General features: G+C 56.5%; 1 long non-coding RNA gene across 1 annotated transcript; it reads right to left on the bottom strand.

The window, feature by feature from the left end:
- Positions 1 to 8,337: 8,337 nt before the first annotated feature.
- LOC106044138 (uncharacterized) lies at positions 8,338 to 15,145 on the bottom strand. The gene is made up of 3 exons (XR_010826126.1): positions 14,788 to 15,145; positions 11,457 to 11,627; positions 8,338 to 8,932 (listed from the first exon to the last, which is right to left on the bottom strand). It is a non-coding gene; the product is annotated as an uncharacterized lncRNA (long non-coding RNA).
- Between the last annotated feature and the right edge of the window lie 9,645 nt (positions 15,146 to 24,790).

The raw sequence follows: 24,790 nt of genomic DNA on the forward strand, positions 1-24,790 counted from the left end.
CAGCCTTGCTCCCCAGATTTGCGCAGCCCTCCCAGGCTGCAGCTCCAGGCAGCCCTCGGAGACACCGAGCGGCTGAAAAACCACACTGCAGGCACACGACAGCCTGGAAGCTCCTTGCAGTCCTCCTCCTGCATCTCACAGCCTGCAGGGCCTCGTGCGAGATGAGCTCCTTGAGCTCAGGCCAGCCCCTCTTGCCACCAACATTGACCGGAGGCGTTGCACAGAGCAGAGGATGATTTGAGGCTCGATGCCCTGGGCTTTGGATGTGTCACGTCGTTTGTCTTGATCCTGCAAAGCATGTCAGGAACTGCCCAGTGGCAGTGGGACTGGCTGGAATTGCAATGCAAATGTTGGGCTAGAGGATGTCTTTACCTCTTGTCCCCTGGGCTGTCCTCAGAAAGTCCCAGAGTGTCTCTAATGAGCCCCTCGTGTGCTTGCCGGATCCCTGGGGAGTAATAAAGCTGGGATTCCAGCTTGCACGGATTTAATAAAAAGAGAAAGAGAAAATAGTTCCTCAAAACTCAGCCTTTAACAGCAGCAGGTCTGGGAGAGAGGCCCCAGTTTGTGCTGGTTTTACGGGGCCTTGCAGGGGTGCTGAGCTCTGCACCCGGGGCCTGCAGAGCACACAAGGCCCAGGAGGGCCGCAGGAGGACGGCTGCCGGGGGGTTGGGTTTTGTGCTTCCTGCACATGCAGTGTTCAGGACGTGATGTTGGCATCGTTGCCAACCCTCCTTGAAAAGGCCTCCTTGCCAACTTCTGCCAAATTTGGCAGAGAACCAGAGCCCCGAGGAGAAGGATTCCCAATGACTTGCATGGAAACGCGCAGCTGGGTGAAGCGGGGAGGCTCCTGCACCCATCCTGCCCCGGCGAGCAAGCCTGCGGGGTGAGCGCAGCCCCACCAGCCGTCAGCTCTCGCCCACGGCCTCGTGCTGGGACCTGGGCCGGCAGCCAGGCGCTGAGACGTGGCCTCCACCTGCCACCTAGTGTTTCCCTCCTGGATCCAGCTGCAAACCCCTGCAGCATCACCAAAGGCACCCCGAAACCCAAACGCAGCCGGGTGCTGCGCGGTTCCCATCACAAAAAGCAGACGCAACGCCCTGGGCAGACCCTATAAGCACACCGGGGGGGTGTCTGCGGGCAGCGGTCCCCTCCTGGCTCCTAGCAGAGCTGTTCTGTGCCTTCCCCGGTGCTCAGGCAGCTGCTGGGGAAGGTTTTTACCCTCGCCTCCTCCTGGACACTCCCTGGCCGGTGCTGGGTGCTCGCTACGTGTCTCGCACAGTTGCAGCCTCCTGGAGCTCAGCCCAGGAACATCTCACCCGCGTGTCTGGACGGGGCGGACAGCCTGCCAGCTCCACCAGCTCCCCGTGGCGCTCAGCACCCCGTGGTGCTTTAGGCTCGGGGTGGCACACGAGGCCGGGGGCAAGGCGCCCCGTGCCAGGATGCGAGCCCTGCCCTGCCCCGGTGTTTTTGGAGCGCACGCCAGGCGCTGTCCCACGGCGGCCCCCGCTGCAGGCAGCCCCGGCGGCCGGCCGAGTCCCCGGCTGACCCCAGCCCAGCATCTGGAAGTGCTCAAGGCGGCTCCTGCGAGCCTTTCGGCAGCGGGACCCACACGGACATGCTCATCCCTGGATAGCCAGCGGGCAGAGCGAGCAGACAGCAGGGTCAGCGCAGAGGTGGAGGCCAGAAAAGGGCTTTTCGAAGGCTGCGAGGAGTTTCTGCCTTTCCTTTTTGTTCTTTTCTTCTTCCCAAATCTACTTTTTTTTTCCTTTTTTTTTTTCCCCAAACCAATTCTCATCTTTATCAACAGCGAGAGCGTGACCATCACCGCTGCCTACCCCATGCTCCTCACAGCCCTGCGTTGCTGTCTGCATCCCCTACAGACAGCAGCAACACCAGCCCCTCGGTGTGATGCTCATGTCATCATTTTGGGTGGCTCTGCCCAGCTCCCCGCAGTGCCCTGGGCTATCTGCTGGCAAATCCACCGGCCGCAGGCACCTCTCCCTCCCCTCTCTGCCCTACAGCACGAGGTTCCCCGGGGCTGTTGGTGCTGGCACATGGGGGCTCCTCCTGCCACCTGGGACAGAGCCAGTCTGCAAAGGGTCTGGGCAGGGTTTTGTGCCCAGGAACACGCAGAGCTTGCTGCTTCTCCCATGTAAGAGCCGCTCTGAGGTTTCTGCCACACACAGCGTTCCTAGGAAAGCCTCTGGCACGGCTGCAGTGCCAGCGTTTTCCCCTGCTGCCAGGGAATGAATCCTGGCTCCCGAGTCACTCCGATGGCTTAGGAAATTGTCGCTGGGTGTATCGGCTGCTTGCCCTTTCTGTTGTACTCAGTTCCCAGGAATCGCAGACGCAAATTGCTTATGGTTACAGAGTTGTCCAGATACGATTTTCACATAGCATTGTTGGGCAAGTGCCATACTCGAAGGAAACAGAGCATTCAGCTCAGCCCCTTGCTTAAAAAATGTTTGGAAAAATCAGCAATTTGGAAAATGGAAAGATTAAAGTAGTCCAAACAAAAGGGCCCCGGCTAGCGGCTGCGGGCGGCGCTGGAATGATGTCATGTAAACAGGGAAGGGGCGGCCACGGCCTCGTACAGACGGAGCTGGGGAAAATAATCGGGGCTGGGTTATTTCACCCTCGGGGGATTTTATGGTTCGACCCCAAGGCGGATGCAGGTGGGCAGCCTGGGATGCTGCCCTGTGCCCTCATCCCCATCCCTGCTGCCTGTGAGCCCTGGGAAAGGTGTCCCCGAGGCATCAGGGTGAGCGGTGCTGAGCTGCAGCATCCCCAGCCCATGGCACGGCTGGGCACTGCCAGGGTGGTGGCACCCAGCCCCCTGCCTTGGGTGCAGGCTGTGGCCACCTTCATCCCCTGCCCCCGAGGCAGAGGAATGCCCTGGGCTTGACCAGCATGGGCCAAAGGGGGTTGAAAAGCAAAGCAGCTTTGGGAAAACAACCTTTGCTCTGCTCTGTCCCAGCTTCCATTTGTTAACCTCCCTTCCAAAATGTAGGGGAGGTTGCCATCAGGTGGTAAATCATCCCCGGACCCTTTAGAATAACAGATTACTCCCGCTTGTAAGGCACAGTGGTTTATTTGTTTTGTAAACCAGGGCCTCTCCCGCTGCTCCGGCGCACGCTCCCTCCCCGAGCTGAAACCCAAGCCCCCTGTGCCGAACAGAGGCACCATTCATCCATCCCCTGCCCCGTCGCCCCAGCCCACAGCGAACCCCTTCCTCCACAAAATGAGCAGGCACCAGGACGTGTCTCTGGCTGATGGCAAAGGCACAGAAAGGAGAGCTCAGGCAGAAAAGAAAAGGCATGGGCAGGGACAAGGACGTGGGAAGGGGCAAGGACACGAACAAGGACAAGAACACGGGCTGCTGGCACGTCCCAGGACTTTGAGAAAGCAACGGCCAGAGCTGGGGGACAGGGGCAGCCAAACACCTGCGGCACACAGGCAGAGGGAAAACAGCCCGGCCAGCCGTCCCCACGCCCCAGTGCTTTTAAGCTGGAGCAGGGGAGATTCGTGTCAAGCCCGCGGGGCCCGGGTTTTTCGATGCCCCACTTTAAGCAGGACGGCTAGCGCTGCCTGTGTCTGCAGGGAAGGCAGCCGGACAAAGCTCCCTTGTCACCGCGCTCCCCCTAGAGAAGCAGATGGCAGGTCCCAAAGGAGGAATAGCAGCTTTGCAGGAGATAGAAATCAAAACCAAATGGAGAACGGCCTTTTGAGAGGTGTTCCCCTCCTGAAACGCTGATAAGGAGAGCGGGCAGGAGGCTCTGGAAGCAGGCACAAATCAAGGCAGGGGGGACATCCCTGCCCACAAAGTGGTGCCCGCTCGGTTCAGCTCCAGCCGGTGCACTGAGTCCCCTCAGACACCCACTTTCCCCATCAGTGAGCACTGCCGTTGTCTCCCCTCTCCTCCTTTGCCTGCATCCAGTATCAGCCCAAGGAACGTCAATATTATCCAAAAATCCCAAGCTTGTTTGCCTATTACCTCCATCTCACGCTTCATCTCCCCCTTGCCCCCATAAAAACGTCCTCCGTGGGGCCCGCAGGTTTGATGTAATGCTTTGCCTGCCTCTTCCCACCCATTGCATCAACGCTCCCAGGCTGCGGAGCATCACGACGTGGCAGAGCCTTTCTGTGCAATTAATTACGAGCCCGGCTGGGCTCAAGATGCAAGGCTGAGCCACACGCGATCCCAAACGCATTCCAGATGGTTGCAGAGTGCAGTGCAGCACGATCCAGCTTTGCAAGGCTGCTGTAGCAACCTCTCACAATAACTCTTCGCTGGTGAGAAAAGAGTGAATTTGGAGGACGCTTTCTGCTGACGTGCCAGATGCTTTCTGATCGTGGAGCCTGGCGGAGACCTCTCTGCCAATCCGTTGGCTAATCCTGCTCCCTGGGAAGGGGTAAGGGATAGTTAGAGAGTCTTGATGACACCACGCAGATTAAGGGAATGACAAGAAGCCCCAGTCATGGACAAGGCTGCAAATTCAGGATTGTCAAACCGAACAGAAAATGCCAACGAAGGCAGTGCCTTTGCCCACGGGGCTCTCCAGGGGCTCCTGCCGCTGTGTTAGCCCAGGGCAGGGACTTCTTCCCCCACCTGCCAGCCAGTGGAAATTTGCTCAGAGCTGACAACACACCAGGGCCGGGGCTGCTGAGCAGAATTCAGCCTGGCAGTGTCAGCTGAAACAGCACCAAAACAGCTCCTGAATTAGTGTGGTCTGGGAGACCCCCAAAGACCAAGCCCCCAGACCCCCCTCCTTCAGGCGCTGCTGGCCCCGCACAGCAGCTCTCCATCCCCTTCATCTGCTCGGCTGGAAGCAGTGATCCATGCATACTTCAGCAGCAAAAGTGGGCTTCAAAGCTGCGAGGCAGGCGTCCCAGCAGCAAAGTATTTGGCAATCAATGAGTTGATCTTGTCGGAACAGCCATGAATGAAGAACCGGGTGAAGAGCATTAATGTTAATGCCACATAAAAGTCAGCCCTAGTAACCCGGATTTGCCGAGGAGGTGCTGAAAACCTTGTGCTACCTGGTCAGCTAATCACTTTATTTATGAATAAAAATAATAAATCGGTGTCTGAGTTCCTTCTGGCTCCCTAGCACGCTCAGTGCTGCAGCCCAGGGTGGCTTTGCAGCTCCCCATGCCGGGGCGCGATGCTCCCGGGGGGGTGTCAGGAGGTGACGCAGGACCTGCTGGAGCCTCTGCTCCTGGAGGGGGGCACGCTTCGCTCTGAAGTCCCCCAGGAGTGTTTCTGAGCCTCTGGCTCAGGCCAGGGCTCTGGCAGCCACCCCTTTCCCAAAGGCAGCCTCTTCCCAGCGAGCCCAAACCGCCCCCGAATCGGCATTTCCTCCCGGCTTTGCAGCTCTGCTTGCAGGTCAGTCGTGACGCACTGTGGTGCTCCCCAGGGCCGCCGGCAATTCACAGCCCGAGCAGGAGAAAGAGGGGAAGAAAGGAGGAGTTTGCTCCCTGGGCGGCTGCGGGGAACCTGCACCACGTAGCGAACCCACATGAAAACGCAGGGATTGTGCTGAGCGCGAAGCCGTGCGAAGAGCTCATTCCATCTCTCCAGCTCATCAGCCAAGCATCCGAGACATTCCTAAAGCTTGCGTCTCCTCGGATGTTTTGTTCTACGCAGCATTGTCATGCAGTCAGGAACAAAAATCTCGGCTAGGCTCAGTGCAAAAAAATAAATATATAAATAAATAAAGGAGGAACTGGCTTAAATTAAATGGCCCATCTCACTCTGTCAAACTCAACTGCGAGAAACCATGTGAGTTCATCAAAAAATCTGCTACCCGCACTAAGCAAATACAAATAACCCGCAGAGCAGATGGAAGCAGCTGTCTAGGAAATTTTGCACTAATCGTTGCTTTGCTTGAGAATTCACGGCCTCGGTTGTGCAGTCTGAACAGCTACTGCGGTACAGGAGCTGTGCAAGCTCTGAGAAACACAGAGATCATCTCTGGTCTGCTTCTAGAAGAGGGAGAGAGGCGGGAAGGCTGGGGGTGCAGGGAAACCTCTAGTGGGTAAAGATCTGAACCCTAAAGCCAGCAGTGCTGAAGCAGACAGAGAAAAAGGAGCCTTTAGGGACCAGACCCAGCTCTCCGAAGCAGGGAGCAGCCCACACAGCAGCCCACCCTGCCCTGGATCTGCCATCAGAGCCATCACCGCGGTGTCCTGAATTGTTCCAATGGGACCTGCAATCACGTAGTTGCTGGCAGATAACGGACAACCTCAAACATCCCTGCGCCTGCAGTGCTCCAGATGGAGGATGGAGACACCCTCCTTCCACTGAGGAGCGCTCAGTGCAGGGCTGCGTGGTTCAGGACATCTTTAAACGGGGACAGAGTAATTGTAGGGCTTTTCCCTCTGCCCCAGGGAGAGCAGCGAAGGCTCTGGCTGTAAGCACTGCAGCACGCAAAGTTCTCCGTTCAAAACCAGTGTTTGGTTTTCAACACCCAGACATCCCTGCCCAATTTGCTGGAGTATTCTCAGGCACATCCACGGAAGGCGCAAAGAAATCACCCTGGCCTCATTCATTCTCCAAGCTGAGCCAGAAGCTGAAAGCAGGCAAACCTGGGGAGATTCAACCTCTCCGTCAGCATTTCTGTGCGTAAGTGCAGTCACTGACTCTGCTGGGGTTTGCTGGAGCTCAGGAAAGGGAGCTGCTATGGCCTAACGCAAATGGGACAAAAACAACTGAACCCAATTAAGGCCCTAACAGCGAACGTTGGGCGTGGGCTTAATCCACCCAAAAATCTCCTTCATAACACCCCCGCAGAGGTATAAAATGCTGAGCAAACCTGGAAGAAAGAGGACAGCGCTTTTCACTCCCTAGACTGATTTATGCTCTACAAACAGCATCGCATGCAGCCGCTGACAATTTCACGCTGAGTTACTCATGCTGCCTCCCCGCCATAACGATACGTACAGATGGGAAGGAGATTTGGTACGCCTCGAAAAGAGGCGAGGGAATATTTCTATTTGACAGCTTGTTTTCTTTGGTCAATGCATCGAAGGATTTTAGTTCATTATTTCATGTCTAGGCTCAGTTCCCAGCCACCAAAGGGACAGCTGAAGCCGTGGGTTTAGATAGAGACTGAAATACTTCTCCTCATTCTGCCTTCGCAAGCGAGCAGGATGTGCCTGGGGAATGAATCAACTGCTGTAAGCTGAGTTCTGAAACCCTTTTAATTGGGTAAAAAGGGGGGAATTCGAGGCTTTAAGCACTTTCGGAGCCAAATGTCCTAAGCTAAGGGGCGCAGGCGCTGGCCGCACCCGCAGGTGCTCAGCTGGGGCTGCAGCCCCAGGGAGGAGGAGCTGGTGGGGGAGGAAGAGGAGGAGGAAGAGCAGCAGGGAGGCAGCAGTGGCACCAGCGGGGACCAGTGGCTCCAGCTCCTCTGCCTGGGTGCCTTGTGCGGTGCCCTCGCTTTCACCCCCCCCCGCCTAATACCCATTCATGATTTAGGATTAGTCTTGGCTTCAGACAGGGAGGCTAGGACCGTAACATGATCCGCAAGGGCGCAGGGGAAGAGCCTGTGCAAAAAATTGCTGTTAGGAATAATATTTTCTTCATATGGCGATTCGGAAAGCCAAGGCTGGGGGAGGCTGGGGTCGGTTATCTCCGCAGAGGTGCCAGCCCTGCCAGCGGGGTCATTTGCACCTACACCAGGGACGCTTTTGTAGCCCAAAATCATTTATCTCAAAACACGGGGGGGTTTGAGCCCAGGATTTAAGGGTTACATCAAAAACCGACTGATGGAAATGGGTGTGATTCAGGTCCCTAAGTCTCTCTTCAGGGCTGTCTCCAACACAGGGGACATTTGGGCAGGAGAATCCCCTGCAAAGAGGGGGCTGGCGGAGGCTGGCCGCGAGCTCCCACAGGCTGTAAGCACTCCAGTTCTCGTTTTCACTCCTGCCTCCCCCTGCAGACTCCCAAAAAAAGCCAGCAAAGCCTCTCAGGATGCTGAGAGCAAGGCGTGCAGGCTGTTTACGGTGTATCACCGAAAGGCCAAAGCTGCCTCTCCCCAAACATGTCAGGAGAAGCTATTTACTGCCACCGCCAAAAAATCCTGTAAGGCTTCAAGACGTCATCCCGCGGACCGCGTTAACAGCTTGAAAAGGTCAGGTTAATAAAAACATATATACAGAGACCGGCTGAGGTGTAACCTGGCTGCACAGATCGCCCATGGAAGTGGGAATTTGGCGCTGCAAGGAGGAGGCTGTAAATTGGGACCCGTGGACCTGACTTCTTCTCCTGGGTGTCTGCAGTGCCCCGGTGTGTGCCTGTGCTTCAATCCAGCTGCAGCTGTTGTGCGCCCATGTTCACAGTCCTGATGGATTTGCTTTCCAGGAACATTTGTGTTTTGTTGTTTCCAGTGTGTAAGGAAACTGGGGTTTGGCTTTGACAATCCTCAAAAGCAGCAAAAACCCCATGCCTTCAGAACAAGCCTCACCAGAGCCTGCTGGAGCGAGCAACTGAGTTGCATTGGCTCGAGTGAGCTTTTAACTGGGGCCTGGTTGTCTCCCAGAGCTGTGGCACACTTCAAGATGTGGGAAAAGTGGATCCAAGCGGGCTGGGTGGACCTGAGCTGTCTCGGTTTGCTGCAGAGAGGCCGGCGGCACTCCGAGTGGTGCCAGAGGGGAGCCGGGCTCTGCACAAGTTCACGCTCAATTTCAAGTAACAGCATTTGAGAAGGAAGCACGCTTTGCGCAGAAGCCTTGCAGATCTCACTGGCTAAATAAATGACTGGGTGTGCACCATGCTTAGCCCCAGGCTCCGGACAAAGAAAAAATAAAACCAAGGCTTTGGCATCCCTGGAAACGTCGCTGCTTCTTCCCGAGCCTCCTCTTCACTTGCGGCCTCACTCTGAAGTCAAAGTCTCTGGAAACTCAGCATTCATCCCCAAGGGACTTTGACCTTATTTTTGGTTAATAACAAGAGAAGTTAATAATGCTCATGACTGCCATCACCATTCCAGTTAAAAGCCAGCCAGGAGCGAGACAGCGATGCAGCCCAGGGGGACGTGGTCAAAGCAGGGTCCCCTTTGCCTGTCGAGCTGCACCTTGATGCGGGCAGAACCCGAAGCACGAATCCAGCAGGCTGTGTTCGGGCTCAAATGAGAGGAAACACCGCATATTTCAGATGCCTGCAGATTAAAAGCTGGGGTCTGGCTGCCTGCAGAAAAGCTGCGCTGCTGGGACAGTGGGCACAGGGGGGTATGTGGGGGACAGGGATGCTCCTGCTGCGGGGAGGCTGCTGGGATGCCCTGGGGCAGAGCAGGGCTCCGTTCCCCTGGTGCACATCACGCTGTGCCACCTGCCACGGGAGCAAACCTCGGCCCATTGCATGGCACGGATGTAGCCAGGGTCCTCGGGGGCTCCCCGCTCCAAGCAGGGTGAGCCCAAGCCCTGGGCCATGCGGGGCAGCCTCAGGCACGTCTCCAGCACTGACCAGGGAGCTCAGACTGTCTGGCCCCTTTCCCAGGAGCTCGGACAGCTTCCCTGACCTTGGGCAGGGCATTTAATTCTTCCACTTTCATTCCCCGTCCAAAAAAGCTAAGATAATACTTCCTCCTTCCTGTCCATTTAGAAAGTAAGCTCTTTTTGCTCTCCCTGGCGATGCGCGGGGCCAGATGTGCGATGCAGCTGTGCCGGTAGGGGCAGGGCGCTGCCTGCCACGAGCCCTCCTGGCTGCAAGAAAAACCCACCCACAGCCCCCAGGGACCCACGGATTATGGTCCCATGGGTGCTGCTGTGACCCAGCGTGCTCAGGACTTCATCAACCCCAAAGAAATGCAGGAAAATTCCTGATGGTGGGGTGGGCAGAAGATTTAGGGTTGGAGCCAGGGAGGAGAGCTGCCTTCCTGTGCCTGGGCTGTGCCCCCCCAGGCTCCTTCCCATCCCTGGGTTTTACGAGCTCCCTGCAATTACCACCATTTCCCTCTGCGCTGCCAGGATCACACTGCTGTTTCAAACAGCAAAGCAAAAGAAAAGGTTACAAGACGGTGGTGCAATGCCTGGAAAACCCCAGCAAACCCTTCCCACATGGGCTCTGACCAGGGTGGGCACAGAGGAGGGAGCATGGGGTGGACGAGGACCCCCCAGGTCACCCGGGGTGGGGATCCCAGGGCAGGACAGGCAGTCAGAGGCAGGGCAGGTCTGCGGGGAGTTTTTACTCAAGCTGGATGAATTTTTCCATTGCTTAATGATGGGGAAGGCAGGGTGGGAGGGGACGCTTCCCTACCACGCAGCACTTTGGCACAGGGGATCTGTGCCAAGGAGGCTATAAGCATCCCCCATTGCTCCTGCCCTGCTCGGGTCTCCTCCAAAACCAGCAGCCGTGCAGCCACACAGCACAGCCAGGCCTGACTTGGACACGGGGATGCTGTTGTTTTTACTTCCCCTGACAAAATTTTATGGAACCTGAGTTTCTGCATTGGACGTTTTCCTCCAAAAAGCCTTGGTTTTACTGAGACATGCAGAGTCCATGTCTGCGGTGATGGTGAGCAGAGAACTCCTAGCTGAGCACCAACACCTTGAGTTTCAGTAGCCAAAAGATCAGGAAATAATTTCCCTTTTTTTTTTTTCCCTCAGCCAAAACTCCAGAGAACCTCCTCTGCTCTCACCTGGGATGAGCAAATGCCCCCCAAAACCCCACCCCACCCCTTAAAAAGGGGCTCCAGCAGCACCCCTTTCCCCCAGCACTTCTCAGCAGGGCTGGCTCTGGGCAACCTCTTCTGGCACTGCCTTGCCCCTCTCCACGTGCTCACCTGACTTCTTGCTGTGGGAGCGTTTTTTTCTTTATTCCCAAGCCTATCTGATGACAGCTTCACCCCCCTTTAGCTGAAAGCCCAGCTCTCCTGCAGCCTCCTGCTTTTTTTCCCCAGTGGAAAGTCTGTTAAATCTGACAGCAACATCTTGATCCTTTCAAGTGGCCCCATCCCAGGGCCGGGCTCCAGGCTCCACAGCCCAAACTCCCGAGCGTGGCCCAGCACCAAGCGGGCACAGCGAGCTGGAAGTTGCCTGCGAACAGGAATCCTCATGGTTGCTGAAAACAAGCAATATTTGTGTTGGACCTATCTGAACAGACCGCAGAGGGCTTTATCTAGGGGAAAAAAAATATCGTAATTCCCTCTGGGGGTGGGGAGGAAATTGGGGTGGGAAGTGGGGCAAAGTTGGACCCGTGGTTGTCTGCAGGGCTGGGAAAAGGCAGGGGGATGCTCCCTGTGCACCCCAGGACAGGTTTTGGTGCACGGAGCTGCTTGAATCAAGGGTTTCTGCATTGCCTGAGGGGCAGGGGGAGTGCAAATCCCTCAGCAGCCTTCGGAGCCATTTTATCCCCAGCTGAAGCCTCCCTCCGTGCAGAGGAGCCTGCAGAAACCCTGGCAGGGCAGGCACAGGAGGGGCCCTTTGGACCAACAGCTCTTGCTTACCCCACTCACCGATTTTGGGCTTAAAAAAAAAAAAAAGGCCAAGTCCCTTCTCAGTGCAAAGCCCAGCCCAGGATGGTTTGGGATCAGCCGAGCCCCAGCTCCAGCCATGGGGCTGAGGCAGCAGCAGGCTCCTGGAGGCATTTCCCCCTCTCCAAAGGGATCAGCAAGGCACAAGCAAGCCTAGGAAAGCAATAAAGAAAAAGTCCATCTGGTTGTCGCCCTTCTTCTGATTCATAATGTTAAATAAAATGCCAGAAACTGATCCTTTTTTTTTTTTTTTCTCCTCAAACAGCCAGTAGGTCCTTCATATTTTCCCACTTACATCATCCAACATGGTTTGAATCTACAGTGACTGGTAAAGCCTCAAAGGCATAATTGCAGTTGTCTTAGGAAAGTGAAATCATATGGTGTTCCCAAGATCCCCTCCCCCTTGCTTTTTTCCTTTTCTTTTCTTTTCCTTCATTTTTTTTCCCCCCCTTTTAATGTTTCTCACTCAGCTTCCAGATGTTTCCTGAGGAAAAAAGAAAAAGAAGCAAGAAGCAACGCGGGGCGGGGAGGAGAGGAGGGTGCTGTAGTGGAAAAGGCCACGTGGCAGCGAGAGCTCCCCGGCCAGAGGAGGGGAGCAGCAAAAGCTGCAGCCCTGCTCAGAGCAGCCCCGGGGGCTGCAGGGGCTGAGCCCCCGCTGCTGCGGGACCACCCCATCCCACCCCAACCCTTCCCATCCTATCCCATCCTCTCCCTCCCCCATGGGGATGCTGCAAGCCCCGCAACGGTCCTGAGCTAAGCAAGGCAGCGCTGAGCGTCATCGTGTGTGCTGGGCACAGCCCTGTTTGAGGAAATCCCACAGCCACTTAGGACCTCTTGCAACCTTACAGCTCGGAGCAGCGCCCTTACCTGCTGCTGCCCCGTATCAGAGCACTGACTCCCTACAGCCTTCACCAGCCCCTTGCGATCTGAGCACCTTCTGGATGTGCCGAGCCACCTTTTCCATGGGGTGCCCCCTCTTTCGTGGAGGCAGTTCTGCCTGCCCAGAGACCTTGAGTTTGGGGCTGAGTTTACATCCATACAGCTTCACACGAGGCACTCGCATCGGTTATTTAAACCAAAAATAACCCAAAAACCCATCCAAGCCCCGCTGCCCCTCGCGTGTGATGGAGGGTATAACGATTTCTGGTGGTGCCTGAGCTCCAAGCGGCCCATTAGAGACCCAGCCCTGCTCACTGACGCTCAGGGAGCCCTTCTGTCCCTGCAAACAGCCCCCCCACAAGCAGAAACGCTCACCCCACAATTCAGGCCGGCGCAGCCCAGGCATGGTTTCAATTAGGGCCGTAATTTACTGCGTTGGCTTGGAGGAGGGTAAGGCAGAGTGACGGGGAGGTGCCTCAAACCCTGCCTTCTGTGCCGGGCTCCCTTTCCCCAAGGAAAGGGAAGAAGGGGTCACACCCAGCTCAAAACGCCTCTCGTCCCCCCGCACGACCCCTGCAGCTCTGGGACCAGCCTACCAGGCAAACGGCAGAGAGCTGGGAAAAGCCGTGGTGGTGCCAGAAATTTAAGGGATGAACACCACCAGTGGGGCAGGCTCTGCTCCCCCCCCCCCCCCCCCAGCCTCTCCCTGCCCTATGCTGGGGGGGAAGGCACGCTGCCCGCAGCAGGGGGAGGGCAGAGCAGGCAGCAGCGCCTGGGGCAGCCACACCAGCCTCGTCTCCCCCCCAGCCAGGGAGAAATCCTGCTGTGCGGTGTTTTCCTGAGGCTTCGTAGCCACCCTAAAAAAGCGGGGTGGCCGCAGGAACACCCTGCCCCCGGGCTGGCAGCGATGGGCGCAGGGGAGCTCGCGGGGAGCTGCAGCCGCAGGGGACCCCACGGCGACACCACTCGACCGGGGGGGCCAGGCCAGGAATAAGCCAGACACGGCCCAAGTAAAATGAGTCGGGCACTTCTGAGGGAGCCCTCCGCACTAATTGCATGGGAGGGGTGGGGAGGGATGCAGCCAGCCAAGGATTATTGAGAGGCTGGGTCCAAACTCCTCTCTGAACCGACACAAAGACCTCAAAATTAAGGCTCGTCCAATGTCTTCAGAGCATCAAACTCCTAACAATGAGGGGGTGGTTTCCAGCCGCCTGCAGGGAGTGCAAATACAGCTCACCCAAAGCCACTCCCCATGTCCTGCCCTTGCTGGGGAGGAGGCAGGAGCTGAAGCTGCAGCCCCCCATGGCTTTTTATTTTTTTTTGGTTTAGATTTGTTTGAGCTGTTTAGAAATGACAGCGAGTGCAATGCACCCGTCTCCTGCTCACAACAGGCAATAGGCTGAAGGATTTCTCAGTTGTGTAAGACTCTACCCAGGACAGGCACAAAAGGGGCTAAATCTAATTTGCAGGGGAGCACATCTCATTTGCACGGCACCGAGGCTCGTGTTTCCTCCCGCAGGCGGTGCTCGAAGGCCCTGCTCTACCCTCGGCACAATTTTACTATCCCCAGCGGAGCAGAAATCTGTCTCCACCCAGGGCAAGAATGAGACCCGGCTGGAGAAGCAAAAGGAGGAAGGGAAGTCTGCCATCTGAAAGACTTGCTTGAGTTTCTAGATAGTCTGTGCTGCTGCTTCTCAGCAAGGCCAGCCAGATACGAACGTCGCAGGGCACTGCCCGGCTCGGCACCAAGGCCTGCCTGCATCACCTCCCTCATCAGGCAGAGCTGCTGCTGCTCTGCACAGGAGGGCTCAGCGTGCAGCCACTGGCCTTGGAAACGGCCGCTTCTGCCCACACGCCGTGCAAATCCCCAAGCAGCTCAGACCGTTGAAAAGTACAAGAACAGGGGGCAGAGAGAGAAGGAAAGAACCAACACGCCTGGTACTGAGGTCTGGCAGCAGCACAGTCACAGAGGCAGCACCAGCGGAGCATTCAGCCTTGCACAACCCTCCGCGTAACACATTGATTAGGTTTTAGCAGCAGCTCCCCCCCCAGACCCCCACCACTCTCTTCCCACCCCACTCAGGACATTTTTTGGGCAGCCCCACGTGGAGTTTTTTTCCCCCAGGGCGGTGACCGGGGAGGGCAGAGCAGGGGACAGGGATTTTTTTTTGGGGGGGGACACCCAAGTGATGGGTGCAGGAGGGATGGGGGGGGGTCCAGGACCCGTTGCCAGGGCGTTGCCAAGGCGTTGCCATGGCGACGGGGGGGGCAGCCCGCGGGAGGGCGCGGCGGGGATGCTCGGGGATGCGCGGGGCGAGGGCGGCACCTGGCGGGCGCAGCGCGGCGCGGCCACCGGCACGGCCCGGCACGGCCCCGGGGGGGTCCCCGCACCCCGGGGGGGGGGAAAACGGAGCCCCCAGAGCCCTCCTCTCACCCGTGGGAACACGCTGAGGCCGCCCCCGGTAATCCCGTGCGGGAGGATCGCAGGTTAAAGCCCCGCTCCGGCTTCCACCGCGCAGAGCAGCGGGCGATGGCTGAGGGAGCCCGGCTTCGACCCTGCAACCCTTGAGGGTTTCCAAGGTCCCAGCTTTAAAAGCTTGGCTCCTTAGCAGCGTGTTCACAAGCCCCAGGCTTCCTCCACCCCTCCCTAAAAGCGCTTTGAGGCAGGTGCAGGCTCTAACTTGTCCGGGAACGAGGCGGATCGATGGCAGCTGGGTGCCGTCAGGGCGCTGCTGCCTCCCCAAAAAACCCGCCCGTAACCCTCCTCGCCCCGCTTCCTAACCGGGGTTCCTCTTATTCCTCTTCAAATCATGCAAATCCCACGAACGCACCGTGCCCAGGGAGGTTCCCTTTCCTTCTGACACCAAGTTAATGCTCTGGATTTTCCTTTCAGGTTGATTTTTTTTTTTTTTCCCATGGGAAAAAAAGAGAAGCGCTGTTTATTCAGCACTGTCAGGAGGGGAAATATCCCCTCCCCCCCCCCCCTTTCTGGAAATACGGGAGCTAGAACCAGAGCTCCGTGGGAGAGGGGTTAAAATGTGCAGCAACGGGTACAAAACCATTTGAGCAGAGAGCATTCGTGTAGGTCGGGGCTGGTGTAGGTGAAACAAATAACTGTGATTTTTTTGGGGGGGGAGATATCTGGATGTGTGCGTAATGGGGGGTGGATGGCAAACCAGAACCTCGGGGCCCTCCAGCAGAAACCTGTTACCCATCGGCTGCAACCGGCACAGGCTGGCTGTAAATTTTGATAAGAAGAAAGCGACAAATCGCGAAACCTATGATTAAAAAACAGGCGAGAGCCAGATCGGCTGATTAGGAGGCCGACCGCACGCTGTGCTTCTGCACATCGGCTGCTTAGGCTGGGAAAAATGGGGGCTTATGTTTCTGAAAAGAAACCGGGGCGAAAAAGCTGGGTCCCCGACCTGGAGAAGCGTTCTTGGGGAGAAGTGGGAAGTGGGAAAGTGGGGAGGAAGCGGGCACGGGATGCTCAGGGACCTCGGCCCCTCGGCTGAGACGGGTGAACGCAGCACTGGGGGGAGCAAGAGAGTCACTGTCAGATATCAGACTTGGTTAAAAGCTTGGATCTGGCCGAGAAATAAACCCCAGTATCCCGAGCCCCGCTGGGCTGCCATTTACCCCGTCTTGCCCATGGCAAGGGCATCCAGCTCTGCCGTACCCTGGTTTTCTGCTCTGTGCTCGGAACCAGCACCACCGCACGTACCCCAAGCACCTTGGGCTGTTTTCTGCTCTCGTGAGGGGTCAAAGGGCTCCTCTCTTTTGCTCTGGTTTCCCCTCAGCCCCTTCGTCCCTGCTTTCTGCCCAGCCTATCCACCAAGCCTCCAAATTTCAGCTTTCTGCCCAAGCGGTCCTGCCTGTCCCCAGCACCCCCGTGCCCTGCGAGCGATGGAGAGCTGCTCCTCTGTGCCCACCGAGCTCCCCGCGGTGACTGAGGACCTGTTTTCACAGGCCGGATCCCCCAAACCAGGGCTTCTTACAGAGACGCTCAGGCAGAGGCTGCAGAATGAGTCGTCAGCTTTTGGTTTAGCTCCTCGAGGACCCAGATTTTGACTTTTAAAACAATTTATAAAACTCTATAAATAAATCACATTCTGTGCACTTGAGTCAACATTAGCCTGAAAACCACCCTCCTTACAGCTCCTGTCAGGCAAATAAGACAGGCTTGATAACTGGAGAGAGTGATTTATAAAGGCACCATATGGGAGCTTGTCTCAGAATTATAATTGATTAGTGAGCAGCAGAAATATCGCCTCGGTACGGAGCAGGACTACCTGGCCCTACAGCGACTCGGGTGTTAAACCCATCCCAAGCCCCGTGAAATCCCACCCACAGCCCCCAGCAGCGGCCAGCTTCTCGAGGGGCTCCTCACCCCTGCCGCTCGGGAGCAGCGGTGCTGGTGATTCGAGGCCAGGATTCATCCGAGGATAGCAGAGGTGGGTGTGTAAATGCAGCAGTCCATCTGCCAAGCCTCTTTTATTTTCCTAGTGCTCCAGGAAGAACTTCTGGCCTGGGATCTGTCTAGACACCGCAGGCAGGTAGCAGGCGGTGGTTGTTCTCGTGGTAATACTGCTGGGTGCTGACAGACAGTCCCAGACAAGCAGGGAGGGGAGGAAAGCACGGTGGCTTCTGCCTGAATTTGGGATCCGGGGCTCAGGGAAAGCAACTGAGAGCCCACAGCACATCAAGCGCTTAATCCCTGTCGGATTCATCCCCCTCTGTGTTGCAGCTTCCACGGCTTGCCCGAGGCTGGTCTGGTGCTCAGCGTAAAGCCGGGCGTCTCTTGGCGTATTCTGCGCCCAAAAAGTGCTCCATTACAGACCTGAGCAGCAGAAAGAGACAAATGCAAGGCTCCATTTAGAGCGCGCGACCAAAATTCATATTTCCAGCAGTAGGCAGCATCCAGCGCACATTAGACAAGAGTTGTTGAGTTAATTAGAAATGTATATTTGATACCCAGCCTGAGCAGGGCCCCGCACGCTGCTAAGGTTTAATAATTGATTTGTAATTTATTTGCCCATTAATTCTTCCTCTTTCAGAGCGAAGCCAAGAGCTCGCGCGCACTCGTCCATCATCCTGGCCAGCGGCGCTGCAGCCCCTGCTCCCACGGAGCTGTCGGGGGTGACAGACTGGAGCCTCGTGCAGGCTGTAATTAGTTACTTACTTCAGGAGCTTTTTATAGGAGCCTGTGTGCCTCTTGAGAAAGATTAACAAAGGGTTTATTTCCTGCGGGCTCGGGCCGCGTGTCAGCAAAGCCCAGGCTGCAGGAATTATTGATTCCCTTTCCATAAGGTTTGCATTTTCAAGGTAAGTGATTTGGCTGTTACAGGTATCACGTCCCAGGGCCCCATTCATCACGGCGCAGAAACGGAGCTGACTGAAGCACTGGGAGCAGGCTCGGGTTTAAACAGAGGCTGCAACACTTTCTCTTGCCGTGACCACGTATTGCCACAGGGAAAAAAAAAAAGAAAGAAAAAAAAAAAAAAGAAAGAAAGAAAAAAAAAAGGGTTTCCTGTTCCCAGCTAATCAGAGAGAAAACCTAATTATGATCCCAGGTGACTCCAAGATCCCTGGTCCACTGCTGTCACAGAATCAGGGGGGTTACAGGATTATTCCTCTATTCTCATTCCTTTTATTTGCTGTATGGTTTCTGAACCTCCAGAGTCATGGGTTTCCAGCCTTTTCCTACGAAGCAGAGCAGAAGCCCCCGTTGCCTCGCCGAGTTTCCCGGATGTGCTGGAAAACAGCTACAGGCCCCGTGGCCCTGCAGCCACCCAGACATCCGGGAGCACCAGGACAAACAAGCGAAATAGCAGCAGGATGGGAGAGAACCTGAATAACAACCGTTGGCAAGCAGCAGAAGCGGTTTTGAATAGTCATGATGGACATTTCGCGGAGATAGAGATCGCGTTTTTTAATAAAGAAACATGCAGATCAGCCGCTCGCTCTCGCACACAGACGTCTGCCTCTGCCCACCGCCGCAGGACAGAGGCGCCGGTCTCCGCTCCCATCTCGGCAGCCCTCAGCCTCCTTCCACCGGCCCGAAAGCCTCTGGCTCTCTAAAAAGGCTCTCTGAAGACAGAAGGCAAGAGGAAGAGAAAAGGCAGCAAATGTGGGAACGTGCACACAGTCTCCAAAGGGGGAGAAATGGGGTGGGGATGGCCGAGCACCTCCCCGCGTGGGCACGCAAGTGGCGTGGCGAAGCCCCCCGGAGGGTCGGAAGGCCCGGAGACGATTTTTGGCAGGAGCGAGGCCGTGGAACAAGCCAATCTTCGTGTGTGAAATCTCACATAGAGCCGCTGCTATAAATAAGGGTGGTGGATTGATTGCCATAAATCATAACCCCGCTGACATCGCGGAGCTCTCGCAGGCAGCGGGGATGTTCGTGCGGCTGGTTGCTCTCCCTTGGCAGAGGCAGGAGGGAGATTAGTCACTCGTTGTGCTTCCTGAAACCACCTCCTCCCTCCCCACAAGAAAACGTCTTGGAGAGAAGGAAGGATTTGATGATTCTTGTGAAAAAGGCTATGACAGGTCTTAATCGTTGAGTTCCCCAGATTGGTAGGATCAAGCCCTCATACTCCTGGGGGAAGTGTTGCCATCAGCAGAGTTACTGCTTATTTTGAGCAGGAGAAAATGAGAATCAAAATCATCTTCCTTTGAGGTTAAAAAAAATCTCATTTTTACTGAGCTTACCGGGATGGCAGGGTGACTGTAAGGCCGCCCTGTCCTCTGGATGGGGTCGAGCAGGACGCGTCTGCTCCCCTGGGCTGGCAGCAAGGTCCGGGCAGCGCGGCGCAGCGGGGGCAGTGCGAGGAGCTGTGTGCTGTGCCAGGGGCAGAGCCTGGGGGATGTCCCTCCTAAACAGCCACAGAAAGCCCCGCCGGGGCTCTCCCTAGAGGCACAGCGTGGTTTAGTGGCCACAACCCAGGGCTGCACAAAAGCACCCGGTTCCTTCGCTTGCTCTTGTTTGATCTGCCTGTAACTGCCGCGACTTCAGCAGCACCCTTCCCGATTTACGTGCCCATAAAAGAAATGAGAATCCAGCCCAGGACCAGGTCCCCCCAGCACAGCACCAGTGGCCAAAACCCAACAGCCCCACCAAGGCCCACAGCCAGCCAGGGGACTGCTCCCCTCCCGCAAGCCCCTTAAAGCCTTTTCTGCAGACGTATTTTTTTGTAAAGTTCAAGACGTTCTGGGCATAAATCCTTCTCCTCCCTTCCATGCTGCTGGAAGTTAGCTACTGGCTGTATATTTTTAGATTTTAAAAATGTCACCCTCAACTGCTCTGAGCGCACGTAAGTACTGTAAGAAACAAACCATATAGACTTCCTGTCAATAACGCCAGCCTCAGATGGACTCCCTGCAGCCCTGGCAAAGTAAATTATAGCCTTTCCCCCCCCCAAATGATGGCTGGCTGCTTATTATTGGCTTTCATCTTTATTGCCTCTTAAGGTAAAATGGTCGGAGTGACAACAGCAAATAGCTAGCCACAAATTGTCTCTCCTGCCAGCCTTCCTCCTGCTTGTCAGCAGGCTGAGATGCTTGGAGAGAGCATCACCCCGCAAGGATGCTCGAACGGGCTGCAGGCACCCAACTGAGACATCCAGGGGACTGAGGCACCCAGGGGACCTTCCCAAATCCCACCCAAATCCCCCGGACACTCTCTTTGCTCCCCTTGCCTCTCACAGTCCCTGCAGGGACCAAGCACCCAATTTTCCCTTGTGTGAGAGCATCCCATATTAGACACTAGTGAATCCACAGCTGGCTGGATGGTGCAAATGGGTCTAAATTAGGGGGTGTTTCACGAGGCTCGTTCCTTGTTCAAGGCAGTGGTCCCCATAATGGAAATGGGAAGATTTGCCAGCACATGAGGCCCAGGGCTTCCCAGGCAGGGGTTAATCGGAGGGGGGGGTCTCCGGGGACCCACCTCCACCCTCCCGATAGCAGGAAATCGTTCACAGCGCGCTCCTTGCCATGAGGAGGGAAACATTTTTTTGGAGCAGGAACAGACAGGCCAGAGCAAGCTTTTCTCCTCCAACTGGAGCCTGACGGGAGGATCCGGTTTCAAAGGATTAGGTAATGTCTTCGCATCGCCCAGGAACCCACGTCCTGGTGTGTCTGCTCGGGCGGCGAGCCGGGAAGGGAGGCAGCTGCTGGTGGCCGGGGACACACCGGGGCAGCCCCCCCAGCTCGGTCCTGCTCGGGGGAGCTGCTTTCCTCTGACCACGGCGTGCGGTGTAACCCCAGGGGTGTTGGAGGCCATCTGCCCTGCAGCTCCACGAAGCCCTCGGTCCCTCCCGGAGGCGCAGCATCCTTGGGGACCTTCCGCCTGCTCCTTTCTCACCCCAACCCGGGCAAGCAGAAAGCAGCCACCGGAGCGGTGAGGAAGGGGCAGGTGAGCCCCAGGAATGGGTGCTGGTGTGCCAAATTCGCAAAGGCAGAGCAGGAGGCTGAGAAGAGAGGCTGGGGCTGGCTGGGAGCAGCCTTCCCGCTCCTTCCCTGCTGGCCAGCCTTGAGCGAGGCCACTCATCCTCCCCCTCGTCTCCGTCTCCCCGGCTCAGCTGTAAGCTCCTGCAAGGTAGCCCCTGCCGGGGAGAAGCATGCAGCTGCCCGTATTGCAGGGCAGGATGCTTTTATGCCATAAATTAAAAGATCCAGACAAAATGAACACCAAGGGCTGTGTCCTCAGGAATCACAATGACTCAAACATGAGCTTTTTGTAAGAAAATAAATTAAATGACTTGGCTGTTTTACTCATCGGGCTGTTCTACCTTTCACGGTATCCTAACAAACACTTGTGTCTTCATTTAATTTTCTTCAGCCTCGTACCCACCACAAAAGCAGAAAGCCCGTCTGATAACTTTAATGAATTTCCATTTGACCCTCCCCCCCCTGGGTTTTGGGTTGAGTGTTGAGTGAATGAGCTTTAAAAGCATCTTTTCATTTAGTCTTCCACAGCAGAAAATCGCCGAGCCAAGAATCATACCTCACTTTGTCAGTAGAAAAACAAGATGTGGGCTTAGCGGAATGGAGTTGCGTTGGAGCACGGTATGGAAAATCTTGCATATAAAGCCAAACAAGGTTTCACTGCCAGTGTTGTAAGGGAGAGAGATGCGAAATTTTTGTGGCTAGTATTTCTCGCCTGTGCCTTGGGATCTCGAGCGCTTTGGAAATGAAAGACGCTCATTTTAGGCAATGCTCCCCTCCGAGCCTGTTATTAACCCTTTGTCATACTGCAAGGAAAAAAAAAAAAAAAAAAGGCGTTTGTATTCTGATGGAAAAATGAGGTCTAAATCCTCAAGACGCAGAGTTTTGTGCCGTGGCTTGTTGCTCTGCACACCTTGCTGCAGCAGGGGCTGTCAGAGGCAGGATGAGGTGGCTGCAGGGGTTCCCGAGGGGAGCTGCCGGGCTCCGGGGTCGGGGGGAGAGCCTCGTGGGGAGAGCAAACCCGAGGCTGCCCGGGGGGCTGCGGGGGCCGGGGAGCTGCTGCCGGGCGGGGGCAGCAGCCCTTTGTTCTTGGGCTGCTTGGTTTGGCATGGCACGGCTCAGCACGACATGGCACGGCGTGGTTTGGCGTGGCACTGCTTGGCATGGCATGGCACAGCTCTGTTCGGCATGGCATGGCACGGCACAGCACAGCTCAGAATGGCATGGCACGGCTCGGCACACCCCGAAGTCCCACCAGGGAAATGCCCAGAGCCCAGTTCCCACGTGCCAGGCCCGCAGTGAGGAGCACTGGGATGGGGAGCGCAGGGGGACCCGTGGAAATGTCACTGCTGCAGAAGGCCAAGGTGCCCTTTGCGGCAACAGCGCGGGGGGAAAGCTGCCCCCTGGGACCCCGACCCCGGCCTCGGGGCCAGCTGGGGTGAAAAGGCTGCTTGAGAGAGGTCAGGAGCAGAAAACTAACCTGCTTTTCTTTGGCAATTATGAAGTGACAAATTACCAGTGAAAGAGCTCATCTGTCTGTATTTATTTGTAGAGCCCCTCCTCGCTGCAAAGCCGAGGCATGGAGAGGACGGGGATCACAGCCGTTCTCTTAAGGATTTCAAAACAGTCTGCCGACACCTCACTCCATCTCTGTCAGCACTGGGGACGCGCAGAAATTAAGTGGCCAGCCTGGTGCCACCAAGCAGGATGCGGCTCCAAGAGTGTCTCCGCACCCCCCGGCACAGCATCGTCCATGCTGGACCCCCTTACGCACCCGGAGCACCAGGATGGTGTTTCGCAGGGGAAGCTGAAGCCCCCCCCGATCCTACACCTCTAAGAGCTCAGGGTTTAGGGAAATCTGGCATTAGGAGGTTTCTGATAAAAGAGCACTCTGGACCTCTTTGTATCTTCCTCCATGCTCCTCACGATGTGAGGGCCAATCCTGCACGTAGCCAGCCCTGCCACGCTGCAAAAGCCCCAAGCCATTGCATGTGTGAACCATTTCATTCCCTTACAACCACCTTCTCTTATCAAGGAATCAGGCACTTTGATCCCAGCTGGAGCTGGAGAAACAGCAACGAGTTCATGGTGCCACCCTCCTCCTCCTCCTGCTCCCTTTTCCCCCAGAGCAGGAGCTGGAGCCTGGGAAGGCGCCCAGCTTCCCGGGGGGGTGGCAGCAAACATGGCAAGGAAAGAAAAAGAACGGTGGGCAGCTTGGCTTGGCCTTGCCTTTTGTTATTAGCTGCTTTAAATATAGAAGTAAGCCCGATGTTCAAAGCAAAGCCGTGGGTGTTGAGCCCACGGGTGGTGGGGACCCAGCCAACCCGTGGTGCGAGGGCGAGCGTTGGCCACGGAGCCCAGTTTGCTCCACCCTGGGAGAAGGGGAAAAGAAAAAAAAAAAAACTCAGGAAGGGAGGTAAATATTTGCTCTCCAAACACAAACTGCTGCCTGGAGGTTAACAAGACAAATAACCAGCCTCTGGAACAGGAGCCATCCCATGCGCGAGTGCAGCCGGCCAGGCGAGCGGCTGCTGGGTGGCCAGGGCCTGTGGGTGCTCCCCGGTCCCCAGAGTCTCCAAAAATGAGCAGAGGGGCGGCACTCGGAGCTGGGGTGGCATCGGGCTGTGTCCCCACACCAGGGAGCAGCAGGCACCTGTGAGCCACCACCATCCTTTTTGCCCCCCCTCCCCTGCCCTCTGCCAGCCACGTCCCCGGCTTCCCAAATGAAAAAATATCGCGGCAAAGTTAGGAGCGCACAGATCGTCACTAACCAAATTGAAACACCCATTTTCCGTCTCTATTTCACCGGCTCTGTAGCCGTCGGGGAGGATTTATCTCCGCTGTAAACCCAAGAGCAAGTTCAATCTTGTTTGTACCTGGCAACGGATCCAGGTTAAGCCAAGGCCACCGCTCGCTGCTCCCCGTCATGAGCACGGTGCTGGGGGCTGGCGGCACCTCCCCGCACGGCAATGCTCCCACTCCAGAGGCACCAACTTGACACCGAGAGGCAAAGGGGCTGGAAAACGGCACGCTGTCCCCACGTGCGTGCCCGAGGGCAGCTTGTCACTGTGCTCTTGTCACCGTGGCGAGGTGCCCATGACCCCAGAAGCGCGCTGCTCCGTGCTGTGCCCTGTGTCCCGGTTTTTGGGATGCGTCCCAGGGTCGGAGCTCCCCCCCGCGCCCATGTCCCCAGTTAGAGCCACGGTGGCTCTGGCCCAGCCCAGCCCACGGTGTGTGGTGTGCCAAGGGTGGTCCTCGTATGTGAGACGGCCCGCGTCACCCCATCGTCACCAACCCACCAGAAAGCCCAGGGTCACCCCCGTGCGCCCAGCTGGCACAGTCCCTCTGGGGGGCTGGCTCCCGCAATGGCACTCATCACACAGCTGCTGTAAGTGGCACCGTCCCACTGTCACTAGTGGGTACAGCTCGAATTGTCAGAGGAATCAGAAATTCTTTCAAGAGAAATTCCTCGGGGCAAGAACAATCTGCTTCGCTCGGCCTTGGGCTTTCCCCCGTGGTTCTGCCGTTGCTCTCACCCCAACCCCAAACCTTTCCGTGATCCTGCGGCTCCAGGAAAACGAAGCCTCAGTGGCTCCCAGACCGATAAATGGGTTTTGGGGTGTTACGGAGCACACTCAAACCACCGTTACTTATTTTTGTACCTACGTTGTCCGTACGTACGTGAGGCTGTCGTGGAGCTGGAGGTGCATCGTGAAGTCCATGGGGCTGTTTTTACTTGCTCACTAAAGCAGGGAGGAAAGAGGCAGGACGAAGTCAAGCACCGAATGCAGAAACCCCACCACCCTCGGCTGAAATCCTGCCTGCTGGGCCAGGCTTCGAAGGACCCAAGGTGAGAAGAGGGGAAGAGCAGGAGGGAACCCGGGACGGGGACCCCTGGGTGACCGGGACCCCCCTTGGTGCGGACAGGACCCCACAGCCTAAGGACCAGCTCAGGAAATACCCATAAAGAACAAAAGAGGACTTGGACTGGG

This window comes from Anser cygnoides, chromosome 20 (genome assembly GCF_040182565.1).
Source record: "Anser cygnoides isolate HZ-2024a breed goose chromosome 20, Taihu_goose_T2T_genome, whole genome shotgun sequence".
In the NCBI taxonomy this organism is placed as follows: Eukaryota; Metazoa; Chordata; class Aves; order Anseriformes; family Anatidae; genus Anser; species Anser cygnoides.